The sequence below is a fragment of the Rutidosis leptorrhynchoides genome, chromosome 5 (assembly GCF_046630445.1).
Source record: "Rutidosis leptorrhynchoides isolate AG116_Rl617_1_P2 chromosome 5, CSIRO_AGI_Rlap_v1, whole genome shotgun sequence".
NCBI lineage: Eukaryota > Viridiplantae > Streptophyta > Magnoliopsida > Asterales > Asteraceae > Rutidosis > Rutidosis leptorrhynchoides.
Genome location: NC_092337.1, coordinates 285,367,872 through 285,388,434, shown reverse-complemented (window position 1 = coordinate 285,388,434; position 20,563 = coordinate 285,367,872). Strand labels below are relative to the sequence as shown.

At 30.8% G+C, this 20,563-nt stretch overlaps 1 non-coding gene across 1 annotated transcript; it reads right to left on the bottom strand.

The window, feature by feature from the left end:
* Positions 1 to 545: 545 nt before the first annotated feature.
* LOC139850836 (small nucleolar RNA R71) lies at positions 546 to 652 on the bottom strand. Its single transcript, XR_011760214.1, has one exon. It is a non-coding gene; the product is annotated as a small nucleolar RNA R71 (small nucleolar RNA).
* Positions 653 to 20,563: the final 19,911 nt, after the last annotated feature.

The following is a 20,563-nucleotide window of genomic DNA, read 5'->3' as shown; positions in this document are numbered from 1 at the left end:
CCGACTGCACAATTGAGAATCCGGAGGATATTCAGGGACAATTCAGAGATCCTGAACCATTAATTTTTCCTCCGGAACCACCAATCATTCAAACAGAGATTGTCGAGGAACAAACCATTAAATCAGAATCCTCTAGTGATTCAGATTCAACAAATTCAATCATGGAAAATCTGGAACCATTAAGTATGGAAGACCGAATGAGAGCTAAACGCACTGGCCAAGGTCATGCAATTACTCAACCAGACATTAATGCGCCAGATTATGAAATCAAAGGACAAATTCTACACATGGTAACTAATCAATGTCAATTTAGTGGTGCGCCGAAGGAAGATCCAAATGAACATCTTCGTACCTTTAATAGGATTTGTACTCTATTTAAAATTCGAGAAGTGGAGGATGAACAGATATAGCTCATGTTATTTCCCTGGACTTTAAAGGGAGAAGCCAAAGATTGGTTAGAATCGTTACCTGAAGGGGCGATTGATACATGGGACGTTTTAGTTGAAAATTTTCTTAAACAATTCTTTCTGACATTTAAAGCCGTAAGACTTCAAGGAGAAATTGTTACGTTCACACAAAAGCTAAATGAAACACTATATGAGGCGTGGACAAGATTTGAAAAGTTGTTGAGAGGATGTCCTCAACACGGTTTAGACACTTATCAAATAGTACAAATATTCTACCAAGGATGCGACATTACTACACGAAAAGACATCGACATAGAAGCTGGTGGGTCCATTATGAAGAAAACCGCAACTGAAGCTTATAAAATTATTGATAACACAGCCTCCCCCTCACATGAGTGGCATCAGGAAAAAGATATTTTTCGTTCATCTAAAGCGGCTAGAGCCGATTCTAGCCATGACTTTGATTCCATTACCGCAAAGATAGATGCTGTCGAGAGACGAATGAAAAAGATGACTAAAGATATTCACTCAATAAGAATTAGTTGCGAGCAGTGTGGAGGACCACATTTGACAAAAGATTGTCTCAGTATTGAACAAACAATGGAACAAAGAGAGAATGTTTCATATATTAACCAAAGGCCTGGAAATAATTATCAGAATAATTATCAACCGCCAAGACCAATTTACAATCAAAATTAGAATTATAACCGAAATGTTTCATACAACAATCAACAAGGTCCTAACAATCAACAAGTATCCAATAATACTTACAATCAGCAAAGACCTATTTTTCAAAACAAACCACCACAAACTGATGATAAAAAGCTAAATTTAGAAGACATGATGTCGAAGCTAGTTGAATCTCAAACTCAATTTTTCACATCTCATAAATAAACCAATGAACAAAATGCTCAAGCATTTAGAAATCAACAAGCTTCTATTCAAAATTTGGAACAAGAAGTAAGCAACCTAGCAAGGTTGATAGGTGAAAGAAAACCAAGAAGTTTACCTAGTGATACAAATGCTAACCCTCGGAATGAAACAGCTAAAGCCATTACCACAAGAAGTGGTATTACACTTAAACCACCTGAAATACCTGTAATTTCTGATGACTCTATTCCTACTCCACAAGAACCACAATATGATCAAGAAAAAGAAAAAGAACCGGTAGTTGAAAAGGTTAATGAAGATAACACAGTTAAGGCTAAACCTTATGTTAAACCATACCAACCACCCCTTCCTTACCCGAGTAAAATGAGAAAATAAAGACTTAAAGCCGAGCAATCTAAATTCTTGGATATGTTTAAACAAATAAATGTAAATCTTCCTTTCATTGATGTAATTTCAGGAATGCCAAGATATGCTAAATTCCTGAAAGATCTAATCACAAATAGAAAGAAAATGGAAGAACTCTCGGCTGTTACAATGAATGCTAATTGCTCTGCAGTACTATTGAATAAGATACCAGAAAAATTATCAGATCCATGAAGTTTCACGATTCCATGTTTTCTGGGAAGTCTTAGTTCAATAGAAGCATTGGTCTAACGACCCGTCCTAATCCATCTGGACGAAGTCCATATAGATTACAAACGATTCACAATAGTTGATTACATCGCGAGGTACTTAACCTCTATATGATACATTTTACAAACATTGCATTCGTTTTTAAAAGACAAACTTTCATTACATCGAAAGTTGACGACATGCATACCATTTCATAATATATCCAACTATAATTGACCTAGTAATAATCTTGATGAACTCAATGACTCAAATGCAACGTCTTTTGAAATATGTCATGAACGACTCTATGTAATATCTTTAAAATGAGCTAATGCACAACGGAAGATTTCTTTCATACCTGAGAATAAACATGCTTTCAAGTGTCAACCAAAAGGTTAGTGAGTTCATTAGTTTAACATAAATAATCATTTCCATCATTTTAATAGACCACAAGATTCTCGTATTTCATAAACATCATTCTCATATCAGGCATTTCGCAAACTGCATAGAGATAAAAATCATTCATATGGTGAACGCTTGATAACCGAACTAACAGGATGCATATAGAATATCCCCATCATTCCGGGACTCTCATCGGACATGATAATCGAAGTACTAAAGCATTCGTAACCCGAATGGGACATGTCAAGGTCCATAGATCTATCTTTAGGATTCGCGTCAATTAGGGGCCATTTCCCTAATTCTTAGGCTACCAAGCTAAAAAGGGGCATATTCGATTTCGATAATCCAACCATAGAATGTAGTTTCGTTTACTTGTGTTTATTTCATAAAACATTTATAAAAACATCGCATGTATTCTCAGTCCCAAAAATATATATTGCAAAAGCATTTAAAAAGGGAGCAAATGAAACTCACCATACAGTATTTTGTAGTAAAAATACATATTACGACATTGAACAATTGAACAATGCAGGGTTGGCCTCGGATTCACGAACCTATATCATTTGTATATCTATTAAAACACATAATCATAATCGAGCAAATTCATATTTTATATCTTTAAGTTATATATTATATATATGTTTATCTGATTAGTATTATATTAAGAATACTTAATTTGTTATATATGAATATTTATATAAAATTTGTTAATATGATTAACACATACTTATATGTAATATAAATATATTCTTACATGTATAATATTCATTTGTCATAAAAATAATAAAGATAATATCAATAATTTTTAGATAAAAAGATAGTTTTAATATCGTGGTAATTTTAGTGATACTAATAATGGTCTAAATGTTAATAATAACAATGATAGTAATAACAATAATTTTTAATAAAGTTGATAATTTTAACAATAATGATAAGATAAAATGATGAAAATAATATTTTTAACAATAATAGTAATTTTAATAATCATTATAGTTTTAATAGTAATTTTTAATAATCGTATTAATAATAATATAAATAATATTAATCATAATAACAATAACAGTAATTTTTATGTTAATATTAGTCTTATAAAATTAATAGTGATATTAATAATAATATGTAGTGATAACACTAGTGATGATAATGATAATAATATTAGTAATAATAACAATTATAGTCTTCATCTTAGTATATATAATAACAGTTATAATTACTAATATCGGTAATAACACTAACACTACTACTAATAATAATAACAATAATCAATAATAATAATGATGATGATGATAATAATAATAATAATAATAATAATAATAATAATAATAATAATAATAATAATAATAATAATAATAATAATAATAATAATAATAATAGAAATGAGAAGTAAAGATATACCCTAAAAAGAAAATGCACCAACGGGACTCGAACCCAAGACCTCTCGAACACCCGACCTATCACTTAACCATCTGACTGGATCTGTTTTTCTGAAATATTACCTCACCCAATTATATTTAACATGTATATCCCGTTTTCCTTACTTCTTCATCTTCTTCAACAAATTTCAATCCACCAAAAATAATATCAACCAAAATAAACAATTTGATTATATAATTGAAACAGAGAAAAAAATAAACAATTTGGAGTTGTGAATTACTAGACTCAACAAGGAAAAAAAATATATAAAAAAAAATTTAAAAGAGCTGCTGCTCGTTCGGTTATAAACAAAAAAAAATATTGATTTTGAAAATGATAACGTTTTAGCTCACGACTTTTTCATGAAATACGTTTTAAAATCTTCCTAGAATCTTTCTCAATCTTCAATTTCACTTAATTCCTAACAGAGAGTTCTAATTTAATTGATGAACGCTGGTTGACTTTTTTAAGATGAAACTTTGACCTCGAAATTTTTGATGAATATGAAAAATTAAGGATCGAAACTTTCCAGATAGTTTACTTGGAAGTTTTCTAACCCTACTGCATTCATAGATTTTGGAAAACAATAAAAATTTCGAGTTTTGGAAAATAAGAACAAGAACAGGACCGTAAGAAAAAAATATATAACTGTGTTTAATTTCCAATTGCAGAAGTGTTTAGCTGTATAACAAGAGGATAATCGAATATTTGCTACAGTGTTAACATGTGATTAGTTTTTGTTTGGTTTTGATCAAAAGGTCAACAAGGAATCGAATCAGAGGAAGAAATAAAAAGAAAAACAAACAGACAAAAAATAAAACTCTAAAGCAGATAACGACTGATTCATGTAATTTGGATCTGATCACTTAATTTATATTAATATTAATAACTATTAAATATAATAATAATAATACTGAATATTTATCAATAATAATAAATATATAATAATAATAATAATAATAATAGTAATAGAAATAATAATTGATAAAAATAATTAATAATATCAATATCAATACACATAATAATACTAGAAGTAATAATAATAATGCTTTTAATAATAATACTAAAAATTAAAATAAAATGTTAATATAATGATAATTATTAATAATAGTTAATAATGATATCAATAATATTAATAGTTATAGTAGTAACTATAAAGATGCTAATAATATTTAATAACATTACAAGTAACAATTAATATATAACGAATTACTTGTGCCAAATTCCATATCTATGTATAATCATAATATTACTAATACTGATATTAATGCTTATTTTGATGAAAGTAGTAAAAATATTAATCTACTAACTATATTTTAACTTGTAATTACATATATTAATATTACAATTTATTAATTATGTATTACTATGTATTATATAATAATGTACATTTAATATTCATTATTCTCTATATGTTTAAAGTAACACGTTTTAGTTATTTTAAGTTATCTTCAATCACAAATTAGTTCATTAATATATCTAATTTATTATATATAGTTATTTACATATATGATCATTTATATATATATATATACATAACAACATATTTTGAGCATTTAATTTATCTTACAACAATATAATAATAATTAACCATAGTATTTATATTTGATTTGTCAATATTTATATATTTTATATTTATTACCATATACATACCATATCAGCTATGTATAAAAAAAAAATCCTATATACATATATAGAATCAGTTTAATTATTTTATATCTTATTTTACATATTTAACTTTAATGTTTATATTATATTTTATTCTTTCCAATTATTATTATATATATACTTACATTTATATTTACATATTTATTTACACACAATTGTTCGTGAATCGTCGGGAATCGTCAAAGGTTTAAATTATTACATGAACAAAGTTTAAAAGTTTTTAAGACCCAACACTTCCGACTTTGCTTATCGTATCGAAATCAAATAAGACTCAGGTTTAAATTTGGTTGGAAATTCCCGGGTCATCACAGTACCTACCCGTTAAAGAAATTTCGTCCCGAAATTTGAGTGTTTCCCTGAAGAATATGAGCTGATAAATAGAGTTTTATCATTATTGAATAATACAGATAAAATAATTCGATTTTTTGAAGAGCACGAATGAAGCTATCACAAAAGAGTGAAATGGATAAATGAAGTTTCGTTTTAACTTTTGACGTTGTCTTGGTTGAATTCCGGAATTCAAGGGATATAAAGAAAATCTTTGGGAATCTATAAGATCCGATTCTTTGGCGAATAAGGAAATCAGGATCTCCCTAATTAAATGTGGAGATCTGACTTGATTACTCTGTCTGGCATTTCCATTATAAATTAAACTCTTCCGTTCCATTATTCTCACCATTTCTATACTTTCTTTCTTAGTTCATACATCCAAAAGATGATGAAAATGTTTAATCCAGTTCTGATTCTTGTCCTTATCCTTACTATCTCAACAATCATTCTCCTTTTTCAACTACCACCGGAAGAATCTATTTTCTTTTACTTCGCCCTTGGGGTTATAATGTTTTTAATTCTCCCATGTCTTTATGTTGCAATAAACATTGATATACACGGTTTGTAATTTATGTGTTGTTATCGGGCTTTATAATTTCTCTTATATATTGGAGCTCTTTGCCTTTTTATTCTTTTCTCGACCTCTAGTAAAGCGAGTAATGGTCCAGAATTCGTAAGTATGGAGTTTTGAGTGAACTTAATGTTCTAAACAAGAAAGAACGTAATCGCACGATTTGATTTGTCAAATTACCAGAATCACTGAGAATAGAACTATCAAGAATATACTTTCTTGATATGTTTAGAAGTTAAGCAGAATGAAAGAGTTATGTAACATGGCATGTGATGACATTATGATCTGTGAATCATCACGTCCCATTAGAACTCAGCATGACTTACGGTAATATAATCACGTTGATCAAGTGTCATTATATTATACTAACTCATGCATCAGTTACCAACATTACTTCAATAACATTCATATTTTAAGCTCGAAAGTTTACAGAATATAGAAACTAACAGTTTCTATATGATGTAACACTGATAGCACGAAGAGATTCTTGATTTCAGATAAGAATAGTTATGAAAATATCTTCAGGAATATGGAGGATATTTATAATGAAAGATACGATAATATCTTGGAATTTCTAATATCGAAGGATGGTGAAGAAAATTTGTCCGCAAGAGTTTGGAGTCAGAAGAAAGGTATTCGCTAAAGATTTCATCAGAAACAGAATCATCAGGATTCTTAATGTACAAGTTTAGTCCTTGTGATTTGTTCAGAGACTCCTTCGTAGTTTGCTCAATCAGTTTTTCAGTTTCAAACTTTTTCTGAGCTTTGCCAACATACAATTCTTTATCCTCAACTTTTGGCTATTGAGGTCATTTACAGTTTTTGTTGCTTCATTCAACTTTTCAAAATTCAGAGCATTAATTCGTAGACTGTGTGCTTTTCAGAATTTCAGGATGAAAGGTCATAATTCTAAGAGATAAATGTTATACATATAACTGTTGATGTAGATATGCTGTGAGTTTTCAAAGTACTGATTGCTGATTCCCTGTAATTGATATGGCAGTTCTCGTTACAAGATGCGAATGAGTATATGATAGGGTTTTGATGAATAAATATAATGATTTATCAGAGAGATTTAAGCCAAGAAGCAACGAGATTGCTGGTACGTCTGCTGGTAATATGGTGGAATATAAAAGGTTCCCCGGTAACAACAAAAGAGCACACATATATATCAAGGTTATAATAAGGCTAATTCAAATGGAAGTCGAAGTTGATATGCTGAAGCTGTGACAAAATTGGCTAATTTGAAAGAAAATTGAAAAGTTATTTTAGGTAATAACTATGCCAAAGGAGCTAGCACAGATATGTTTTAAATGCTTACACAGGTTCCGAGTGTTTTCAGGTGCATAACTATATGCATCAATCTTTTCTTCTGTAAATGAAGTGCGGTTGGTTCATCCTCTCGATTGAAGTGTTTTTAAGAATCATGAAAGGTTTGAACGCAGATTGAAATCGTCAAGATACAAATGAGGTTTAAGATGAAATCAAGTGGAAAACTTGAAGAATTGTTTAGTTTCATATGTTATAATCAATATTTTAATTCATTTTAATTGTCCAATGTCGGCAGTCCATAGTTGATAGTCTAAAGTTAACAGTCCAATAATTCATATATAGCTTAATATGTATTATTCGAATTAATTAATACTTATCGTGACCCGTGTACATGTCTCAGACTCGATCACAACTCAAAGTATATATATTATTGTAGAATCAACCTCAACCCTGTATAGAGAACTCGATCATTACTGCATATAGAGTGTCTATGGTTATTCCAAATAATATATATATATATATATATATATATATATATATATATATATATATATATATATATATATATATATATATATATATATATATATATATATGCGTCGATATGATATGTCAAAACCTTGTATACGTGTCCCGATATTTAAAGTGCGTAAAATAAATACAGAAATTAAATGACGATAAATAAAATGCGTAAAGTGAATAACATAAATTAAATGACGATAAATAAAATTGCGAGAATGTAAATTGCGATAATTAAATTGCGATAAATAAAGTGTAATCAGTTAGCTAGGAACAGTTAGCTGGAACAATTAGCGTGGATTCTTAACAAAATTTTTCGTAGTTAATTTGTTTGTTTCTATCAAATTTTTATTTCGTCAAATGTTTTCTTCATTATGCCACTTGTTGGATTCTGATAGATCAAAATCCCAATATGAAATTTGAACGAAAATGGTTATTCTGTGGGGAACGAATACGTATGTCTGTGGATGTAAGTAGGATAGTAAATGACTGTTGAATCGGATTTGAAGAATGTACAATGTAACTTATTAATGTGAAATCTAAATATTCCTCGGGTATTACCTACCCGTTAAAATATTTTTACCATTAATAGTTTGTACGAAAGAATTTTTAATTACAATCTTTATGAAAATATATATGCATATATATTTTCTTCAGATATAATCACGGATTTAATGAGTTAATGTGATATTAATTTCATTTGATTTATTGTTAGAACAAGAATATATAATCTCTAAAATATTAGAGATTACATAATCGCCATACTGAAAGAAGATAATTGATGTAGAACGATACGTAGAACGATGATTATACTCGAGGTACGGAATGAGATGTTGAGGCGTGTGATGTTGAAACTTGGGTTGTTGGTGGTACTAGTATTGATGTTGGGGTACTGTTGGTGCTGGTGATGTTGCTGAAGCTGGTAAATTTTGCACCATATTCTCCCAATTGTTTACTTGAGCCCGAAGTTCGCTAACTTCTTCTATTATTCCGGGATGATTGTCGGTCGGAACGAGCGAATGAATAAGGTTGGGGATTTTAGATATCATATAATCATTGCGAGATATCCTGGAAATTAGGGTAAATATGGTGTTTCGGACTGGTTCGCTGATAAGTGCTTCAGGTTCTTCACCAAGAGATGAATTCGGTTGGTGAAAGGGATCGCCTTCTTCGCGTCTCTGTTGATTTAGTCGACTACGAAACCATCAGATGAATTGGGGATGGCTGATTGGTTGATTCATTCTGGTGACACTGCTTTCGGAGCTTGAGTGAAACTCTATGTCGGAATAGCTATCGGAATAACTATCGGAATAGTTAGCGGAATCTAAGGGACTCGAACTGGTTGAGGGACTCATCTCGTACGACCAGATGAAGGATTTTCAATAAGGAATATAATAGGATTAAGATTAATCCCCTGCAATACATAATTTACATATGCATATATAATACTAAAATCCCATAAGTTACGGAGGAATCTACGGAAGCTGTCAGGCAAAGGTAACAATAACAGATACGCTAAGATATGAATTTATCTATACACTGTCTATGCAATAGAGGCAGTAAGACGTGTCTAGACTAATAACGATAAGCAGGTAATTTTCTAAGGATGATAAGCAGATGATTTCCGACTAGAAATGATAAGCAAAACTTTTGACATACAGACACGGTTGAAGTCCAGACTCACTAATGCATCCTATCGACTTATCAGTTAGACACACTAATGCAGACCTGGTTCGCTAAGACCACCGCTCTGATACCAACTCTAACGACCCATCCTAATCCATCTGGACGAAGTCCATATAGATTACAAATGATTCACAATAGTTGATTACATCGCGAGGTACTTGACCTCTATATGATACATTTTACAAACATTGCATTCGTTTTTAAAAGACAAACTTTCATTACATCGAAAGTTGACGACATGCATACCATTTCATAATATATCCAACTATAATTGACTTAGTAATAATCTTGATGAACTTAATGACTCGAATGCAACGTGTTTTGAAATATGTCATGAACGACTCCAAGTAATATCTTTTAAATGAGCTAATGCACAACGGAAGATTTCTTTCATACCTGAGAATAAACATGCTTTCAAGTGTCAACCAAAAGGTTGGTGAGTTCATTAGTTTAACATAAATAATCATTTCCCTCATTTTAATAGACCACAAGATTTTCGTATTTCATAAACATCATTCTCATATCAGGCATTTCGCAAACTGCCTAGAGATAAAAATCATTCATATGGTGAACGCTTGATAACCGAACTAACAGGATGCATATAGAATATCCCCATCATTATGGGACTCTCATCGAACATGATAATCGAAGTACTAAAGCATTCGTAACCCGAATGGGACATGTCAAGGTCCATAGATCTATCTTTAGGATTCGCGTCAATTAGGGGCCATTTCCCTAATTCTTAGGCTACCAAGCTAAAAAGGGGCATATTCGATTTCGATAATCCAACCATAGAATGTAGTTTTGATTACTTGTGTCTATTTCGTAGAACATTTATAAAAACAGCGCATGTATTCTCAGTCCCAAAAATATATATTGCAAAAGCATTTAAAAAGGGAGCAAATGAAACTCACCATAGAGTATTTTGTAGTAAAAATACATATTACGACATTGAACAACTGAACAATGCAGGGTTAGCCTCGGATTCACGAACCTATATCATTTGTATATCTATTAAAACACATAATCATAATCGAGCAAATTCATATTTTATATCTTTAAGTTATATATTATATATATGTTTATCTGATTAGTATTATATTAAGAATACTTAATTTGTTATATATGAATATTTATATAAAATTTGTTAATATGATTAATACATACTTATATGTAATATAAATATATTCTTACATGCATAATATTCATTTGTCATGAAAATAATAAAGATAACATCAATAATTTTTAGATAAAAAGATAGTTTTAATATCGTGATAATTTTAGTGATACTAATAATAGTCTAAATGTTAATAATAACAATGATAGTAATAACAATAATTTTTAATAAAGTTGATAATTTTAACAATAATGATAAGATAAAATGATAAAAATAATATTTTTAACAATAATAGTAATTTTAATTATCATTATAGTTTTAATAGTAATTTTTAATAATCGTATTAATAATAATATAAATAATATTAATCATAATAACAATAATAGTAATTTTTATGTTAATATTAGTCTTATAAAATTAGTAATGATATTAATAATAATATGTAGTGATAACACTAGTGATGATAATGATAATAATATTAGTAATAATAACAATTATAGTCTTCATCTTAGTATATATAATAACAGTTATAATTACTAATATCAGTAATAACAATAACACTACTACTAATAATAATAACAATAATCAATAATAATAATGATTATTATAATAATAATAATAATAATAATAATAATAATAATAATAATAATAATAATAATAATAATAATAATAATAATAAGAATAATAATAATAAGAATAGAAATGAGAAGTAAAGATATACCCTAAAAAGAAAATGCACCAACGGAACTCGAACCCAAGACCTCTCGAACACCCGACCCATCACTTAACCATCTGACTGAATCCGTTTTTCTGAAATATTACCTCACCCAATTATATTTAACATGTATATCCCGTTTTCCTTACTTCTTCATCTTCTTCAACAAATTTCAATCCACCAAAAATAATATCAACCAAAACAAACAATTTGATTATATAATTGAAACAGAGAAAAAAAATAAACGATTTAGAGTTGTGAATTACTAGACTCAACAAGGAAAAAAATATATAAAAAAAAAAAAAATTTAAAAGAGCTGCTACTCGTTCGGTTATAAACAAAAAAAATATTGATTTTGAAAATGATAACGTTTTAGCTCACGACTTCTTCATGAAATACATTTTAAAACCTTCCTAGAATCTTTCTCAATCTTCAATTTCACTTAATTCCTAACAGAGAGTTCTAATTTAATTGATGAACGCTGGTTGACTTTTTCAAGATGAAACTTTGACCTCGAAATTCTTGATGAATATGAAAAATTAAGGGTCGAAACTTTCCAGATACTTTACTTGGAAGTTTTCTAACCCTATTGCATTCATGGATTTTGGAAAACAATAAAAATTTCGAGTTTTGGAAAATAAGAACAAGAACAGGACCGTAAGAAAAAAAAATATATAACTGTGTTTAATTTCCAATTGCAGAAGTGTTTAGCTGTATAACAAGAGGATAATCGAATATTTGCTGCAGTGTTAACATGTGATTAGTTTTTATTTGGTTTTGATCAAAAGGTCAACAAGGAATCGAATCAGAGGAAGAAATAAAAAGAAAAAAAACAGAAAAAAATAAAACTCTAAAGTAGATAACGACTGATTCATGTAATTTGGATCTGATCACTTAATTTATATTAATATTAATAACTATTAAATATAATAATAATAATACTGAATATTTATCAATAATAATAAATATATAATAATAATAATAATAATAATAATAATAATAATAATAATAATAATAATAATAATAGTAATAGTAATAGAAATAATAATTGATAAAAATAATTAATAATATCAATATCAATACACATAATAATACTAGAAGTAATAATAATAATGCTTTTAATAATAATACTAAAAATTAAAATAAAATGTTAATATAATGATAATTATTAATAATATTTAATAATGATATCAATAATATTAATAGTTATAGTAGTAACTATAAAGATGCTAATAATATTTAATAACATTACAAGTAACAATTAATATATAACGAATTACTTGTGTCAAATTCCATATCTATGTATAATCATAATATTACTAATACTGATATTAATGCTTATTTGGATGAAAGTAGTAAAAATATTAATCTACTAACTATATTTTAACTTGTAATTACATATATTAATATTACAATTTATTAATTATGTATTAATATGTATTATATAATAATGTACATTTAATATTCAATATTCTCTATATGTTTAAAGTAACACGTTTTTGTTGTTTTAAGTTATCTTCAATCACAAATTAGTTCATTAATATATCTAATTTATTATATATAGTTATTTACATATATGATCATTTATATATATATATATATATATATATATATATATATATATATATATATATATATATATATATATATATATAACAACATATTTTGAGCATTTAATTTATCTTACAATAATATAATAATAATTAACCATAGAATTTATATTTGATTTGTCAATATTTATATATTTTATATTTATTACCATATACATACAATATCAGCTATGTATAAAAAAAATCCTATATACATATATAGAATTAGTTTAATTATTTTATATCTTATTTTACATATTTAACTTTAATGTTTATATTATATTTTACTCTTTCTAATTATTATTATATATATACTTAAATTTATATTTACATATTTATTTACACACAATTGTTCGTGCATCGTCGGGAATCGTCAAAGGTTTAAATTATTACATGAAGAAAGTTCAAAAGTTTTTGAGACCCAACACTTCTGACTTTGCTTATCGTATCGAAATCAAATAAGACTCAGGTTTAAATTTGGTCGGAAATTCCCGGGTCATCACAATTGGCAGATTTAGGTGCTAGTATAAATTTAATGCCGTATTCACTATATGCTAAACTAGACCTTGAAGAATTGAAACCAACACGAATAAGCATACAACTAGCCGATCGATCAGTAAAATATCCTAGAGGGATAATGGAGAACATGCTAGTTAAAGTTGGTACTTTAGTATTTCCAGTAGATTTTGTTATTCTGGACATGGAAGAAGATTCTCGAGTTCCTCTCATATTAGGAAGACCATTCTTGAACACGGCTAAAGCAATAATAGACGTGTTCGGTAAGAAACTGACCCTAAGTATAGAGGACGAGAGTGTTACCTTTTCTGTGGATAGAGCCATGCAACAATCGCAATCTGCAGATGATACATGTTATTATATTCAAACTATAGATTCACATGCAGAATTGTTAGAAGAATTTCCAGAATTACAAGGAACAGGAGAATGTTCTTTAGGAGAAGGAACTGAACCAATTGAGGAAGCTGAAATGTTAGCCGCACTTATGGCTAATGATTATGAACCAACAACAGAAGAACTTCAAATGCTAAAAGAAGAAGACAGATATCGATACAAATCATCGATAGAAGAACCACCGACATTAGAGTTTAAGCCACTTCCAAACCATTTGGAATACGCTTATTTACATGGTGAATCTGAATTACCTGTAATAATATCGTCTTCTCTTACTGAAAATGAAAAATCTTAACTCATTTCTGTGCTAAAAGCTCATAAAACAGCTATTGCATGGAAGATTCATGACATTAAAGGCATAAGTCCTTCGTATTGCACACATAAAATCCTTATGGAAGAAGGTCATAAAACGTATGTGCAACGCCAATGAAAACTAAATCCTAATATGTAAGATGTTGTCAACAAAGAAATTATTAAACTGCTAGATGCAGGTTTAATTTATCCAATCTCTGATAGTCTATGAGTAAGCCCAGTTCAATGCGTACCTAAGAAGGGTGGCATGACTGTCATCACAAATGAAAAAAATGAGCTTATTTCTACTAGGACTGTAACAGGATGGCGTGTTTGTATAAATTATAGAAAATTAATTGATGCCACCAGAAAAGATCACTTTCCCTTACCTTTCATTGATCAAATGTTGGAAAGATTAGCAGGAAATAGTTACTATTATTTTCTTGACGGTTTTTCCGGATACTTTCAAATTCCAATAGCACCTGAGGATCAAGAGAAACCCACATTCACGTGCCATTATGGTACTTTTGCTTATAAACGCATGCCATTTGGACTTTGCGACGCCCCTGCAACCTTTCAAAGGTGCATGATGGCAATTTTTCACGACATGATAGAAGAATGCATGGAAGTTTTCATGGATGATTTTTCAGTATTCGGTGATACTTTTGAAACATGTCTAGTCAATCTTGAACGAATGCTTATTAGATGCGAACAATCAAATCTAGTTCTTAATTGGGAGAAATGCCATTTCATGGTTAAAGAAGGCATCGTTCTTGGTCATAAAATTTCAAAGGAAGGAATTGAAGTGGATAGAGCTAAAGTAGATGTAATTTATAAACTTCCACATCCCACCAATATTATAGGAGTTAGGAGTTTTCTAGCGCATGCCAGTTTTTACCGACGTTTTATAAAAGATTTTTCTAAAATTGCCACTCCTATGAATAAACTCCTAGGAAAGGATGCTCCATTCATCTTTTCAGATGAATGCATCAAATCTTTTAATATTCTTAAAGAAAAACTCACTAATGCGCCGATCATGATAACTCCAAATTGGAATCTACCATTTGAACTCATGTGCGATGCAAGTGATTTTGCAATGGGAGCCGTTTTAGGACAAAGGATTGAAAAACAATTTCAACCTATTTATTACGCTAGTAAGACGTTACAAGGAGCACAAACGAATTACACAACTACTGAAAAAGAACTCCTTGCTATTGTCTTTTCTTTTGACAAATTTCGTTCATATCTAGTTTTAGCTAAAACGGTGGTCTATACTGACCATTCTGCTCTTAGATACTTATTTTCAAAACAAGATGCCAAACCACGATTAATCCGTTGGATCTTACTCTTACAAGAGTTCGATATTGAAATCCGAGACAAAAAGGGAGCAGAAAATCTCGCCACTGATCATCTTTCTCGTCTTGAAAATCCTGAATTAGAAGTTCTAAATGAATCGGCCATACAAGATAACTTCCCTGATGAATATCTATTGAAGATAGATTATAGTGAAATTCAATGGTTTGCAGACTATGCAAACTACTTAGTATGTGGATTCCTTGAAAAAGGGTTGTCGTACCAAAAATGAAAGAAATTCTTTAGTGATATAAAACACTATTTTTGGGAAGATCCACATTTGTTTAAAAGTTGTCCCGATGGAATAATACGCCGATGTGTATTCGGGGATGAAGCCAGTCAAATCTTAAACCATTGTTACACAGGACCAACAGGAGGGCATTATGGGCCACAACTCACAGCAAGAAAAGTTTACGATGCTGGATTCTATTTGCCTACAATTTTTAAAGACGCACACCTTCTTTGTAAATCCTGCGATGCTTGTCAAAGGGCTGGAAAAATAAGTCAACGTGATGAAATGCCACAAAATATCATTCAAGTATGTGAAGTATTTGACATTTGGGGTATTGACTTTATGGGTCCATTTCCAAAATCTCATAATAATCTCTACATTCTCGTTGCCATTGATTATGTATCTAAATGGGTGGAAGCACAAGCTCTCCCAACTAACGATGCACGAATTGTAGTCAACTTTTTAATACGTCTTTTTGCAAGGTTTGGAACACCGAAAGCTTTAATAAGTGATCGGGGTACTCATTTCTGTAATAATCAACTTGAGAAAGTTCTCAAAAGATATGGAGTAACTCATAAAATCTCAACTGCTTATCATCCACAAACAAGTGGACAAGTTGAAAATACCAACCGAGCTTTAAAACGTATTCTAGAGAAAACCGTAGGATCAAATCCGAAGGAATGGTCCATGAAATTGGAGGATGCACTCTAGGCTTTTAGAATAGCCTACAAAACTCCAATTGGAACCACACCTTTTAGACTCATTTACGGAAAAGCATGTCACCTTCCAGTAGAGATTGAGCACAAAGCATTTTGGGCTTTGAAGACATGTAATCTGGATTTACATGAAGCCGGACATCTACGGTTAAGTTGATGGAATTCAACATAACAACAAGTTCTTAATGTTTACATGATCACAAACCAATTTTATGATAATTAAAGTAAGCGGAAGCATAATTATTAAGAAAACAAGTTTATATGTTTAACCATTTAAATTGAATTCCATGTAAATATCAAGTCATGAACATATGCTTACATATAACAACAAGGAAGTAAGAGTTATACCTCCTCAAACTTGTTTGAGGGCTGTTTTGGATGAGCAAGTAGATGATGAAGATGATGAAGAATGGAGCTTCAAAATGATGAAACCTCAAGGAGAAATACCCAAGCTATTAACCCAACACCCTTTCTTTTGATTAGGATTTATGTGACTCTTGAAATAAGCTTGCAAAAACCAAATTATGACCCCTCTTTTGCTCCTAAACAGCCATGGCTAGAAACAGCAGAAAAAGAGAGTGTTGTGCAGTTTTTTTTATTACTTTTGATGTGTATTTGCTAGTGTACTTGGTCTCCAACAAGCCCTTGGTTAATATGCTTATGGAGAATGGGAAAATGCATTGACCAAGAAGGAATCCTAGCATGTGTACATAAGTCCCAATGCCACTTACATGTTTGTTTTTAAAATAAGTTTTATAAAAGTTAAATTTTATAAAACTATTTTATAAAACTTCCATTTTAATTTATATATACATTTTATTATATAAAATCAATTTGTATAAAATGTAACATAAATTAATTAATTATTTAACCTATAAATAATTAAATTCATAAAGTGTCGCGTATTTAATCAATGATCCAATCGTTAAGATTAAATGCGTATAAGGTGTCGGTAAGCTTGTTATTGGGTATGACCTGACTTGGATCAAAACATATTAGCCACGTTAATTTAATATGTCTCTCGGGCATACGAAATACCTTCAATCTCTCACTTGTACGAGAAACATAAGAAATTAATGCAAGTGATGGATACCACCTAACGACCATCCATCACCCCCAATATGTTATGACTTTGTGCCATTCAATAACATCATCCCTTTCGAGTTCCCATCTCGAATATGAATAGGTGAATCTTTCATTATAACCTTTCGTCCTAGATGTCATGTTAAATCTAAGAGATACAGAGTGATCACTCTCTTCTAGATTTAACTTTATCAGGCCTTAGACATCTGAATCTCAACGAATAAGAGGGACGAATTCCATCTTGACTACATACGTCCTAGATATATACTTTGTATTACACCTGAGCTCTTCCTTATGAACTACTATATTTCAGAATAGTGAAGGAAAGAATCAAGGCACAATACTTGGTAAATATCTGAACCCAATATGTATCTCAGGTCAGAGGATACAATGATATTCGCCTTTACTCAAGATTACATGTGATCAACCACAAAGGCTCCATTTAGTAAATCTTGATGGCGGGTCTTTCAATATTTGTATCCCACAAATATCTATGAACCTTGGTTGCAACCTTGCCCCACATTCATTCCTTGAATGTATACCAATCCAAGTTCATAATAGTCTAAACCTCACACTTGCTCCCACGAATGTGATCGACTACGAAATTTAGAATAATTTCTTATTCATGGCTAAAATATGCAAAAAGGAACTTGACTCAAAATAAAATAATACCATAATTATATTAATGAGTTTGAACAATTTCGTTCCGTTACAATACTTAAAACAGATCATGACCAATCACTGGAATATCGAAGCCCCAATGCACAAACATGTCCTGCATGTTTTGCTCCATGTAAGAGCTTCGTGAGAGGATCCGCTATATTAAGATCTGTGTGAACTTTGCGAATACATATCTTTCCCTTTTCAACTTCATCCCTTATGTAGTTGAATCTCCGCTCAATGTGACGGGTCTTTTGGTGAGCACGAGGTTCTTTGATTTGAGCAATCGCACCTTCGTTGTCACAAAAGATCTCAAGAGGGTCCTGAATGGAAGGGACAACTCCTAAGTCGTCGATGAATTTCTTCATCCATGCAGCTTCCTGAGCTGCCAATAAGGCGGCAATGTACTCCGACTCTGTAGTGGATAAAGCAACAACATCCTGTTTTGAACTCTTCCAAGAGACCGCACCTCCATTTAATGTGAAGACATAACCGGATTGCGATCGAGAATCATCTCGATCAGTTTAGAAACTCGCGTCCACATAACCTTTTACAGCGAGTTCTTCCTCACCAGACCCGTATATACGAAACATATCCTTAGTCCTCCTAAGGTATTTCAATATACTTTTGACAGCAATCCAATGACTGTTTCCTGGGTTATTCTGGTATCTACTTGTCAAGCTAAGAGCGCATGACACATCCGGTCTAGTGCATATCATTGCATACATGATTGACCCAATAGCAGACGTATATGGGACTTTATTCATTCTCTCTTGTTCATCTTTCATGGTAGGGCACTGAGATGAACTGAGAAGCGTTCCTCTTTGAATAGGTACCAAACCTTTCTTAGAGTTCTCCATCTTGAACCTTTTCAAGATTTTTTCAATGTATGCACTTTGATTCAAACCTATCAGTTTCTTGGATCTATCCCTGTAGATCCGAATCCCCAAAATGTATTGTGCTTCTCCAAGATCCTTAATGGAGAAGCATTTACTTAGCCAAGTTTTAACACCTTGCATTGCCGGAATATCATTTCCAAATAACAATATATCATCCACATATAGTACAAGGAACATGATAATGCTCCCACTAGCTTTCTTGTATACACAAGCTTCATCACCATTTTTAATGAAGCCAAATTTCTTGGCCTCCTCATTGAAACGATGATTCCACATTCTAGATGCTTGTTTCAATCCGTAGATTGACTTCTTTAACTTGCATACCTTTTTAGGATATTTAGGATCAACAAAACCTTCAAGATGAACCATAGACATCTTCCTCAAGATGTCCATTTAGGAAAGCGGTCTTGACATCCATTTGCCATATTTCATAATCATAATGAGAAGCAATGGCAAGTAATATCCTAATAGACTTTAGCATTGCCACAGGCGAAAAAGTTTCATCATAGTCAACCCCTTGAGTTTGAGTGAAACCTTTTGCTACAAGTCTAGCTTTATATGTATCCAAGTTTCCATGTATATCGGTTTTCATTTTGAAAAGCCATTTACAATCAACTAGCCTTGAGCCAGTAGGTTGTGCAACAAGTTCCCAAAATTGGTTGTCATACATGGATTGCATCTCAGCGTTCATGGCTTCCTGCCATTTATCCTTATCAATCCTTGATAAAGCATCTTGGTAGTTTGTTGGTTCATCCAAATCAACCACATAGCAACCATCCATGAGAAACCCATATCTCTCAGGAGGATTACTAATCCTACCAGATCTGTGAACGTCTTGTGTGTTTTGATCATCCATTTGATCACTCTCAACATTTTCATGTTGAGTGCTAGTGTCAACCAATTGTGTATCATCTACTTTATCTTGAACCTCTTCATTCCTTTCATTATTTCCTTCCATTAGGAACTTAGTTTCAAGAAATTTAGCCTTTCGAGCAACAAATACATTCTGCTCGGATGGATCATAGAAATAATATCCCATATCATCCTTGGGATATCCATTCAACTTATTAGGGACGTAACGCTTAGGATAAGCTTCACATCCCCATACCTTTAAGTATGACAGAGATGGAGGTTTTCCAAACCACATCTCATGAGGAGTTCGTTCCACTTTCTTGGTTGGGGCTATATTTAGAATACGAGCCGCGGAGCATAGACAATAACCCCAAAA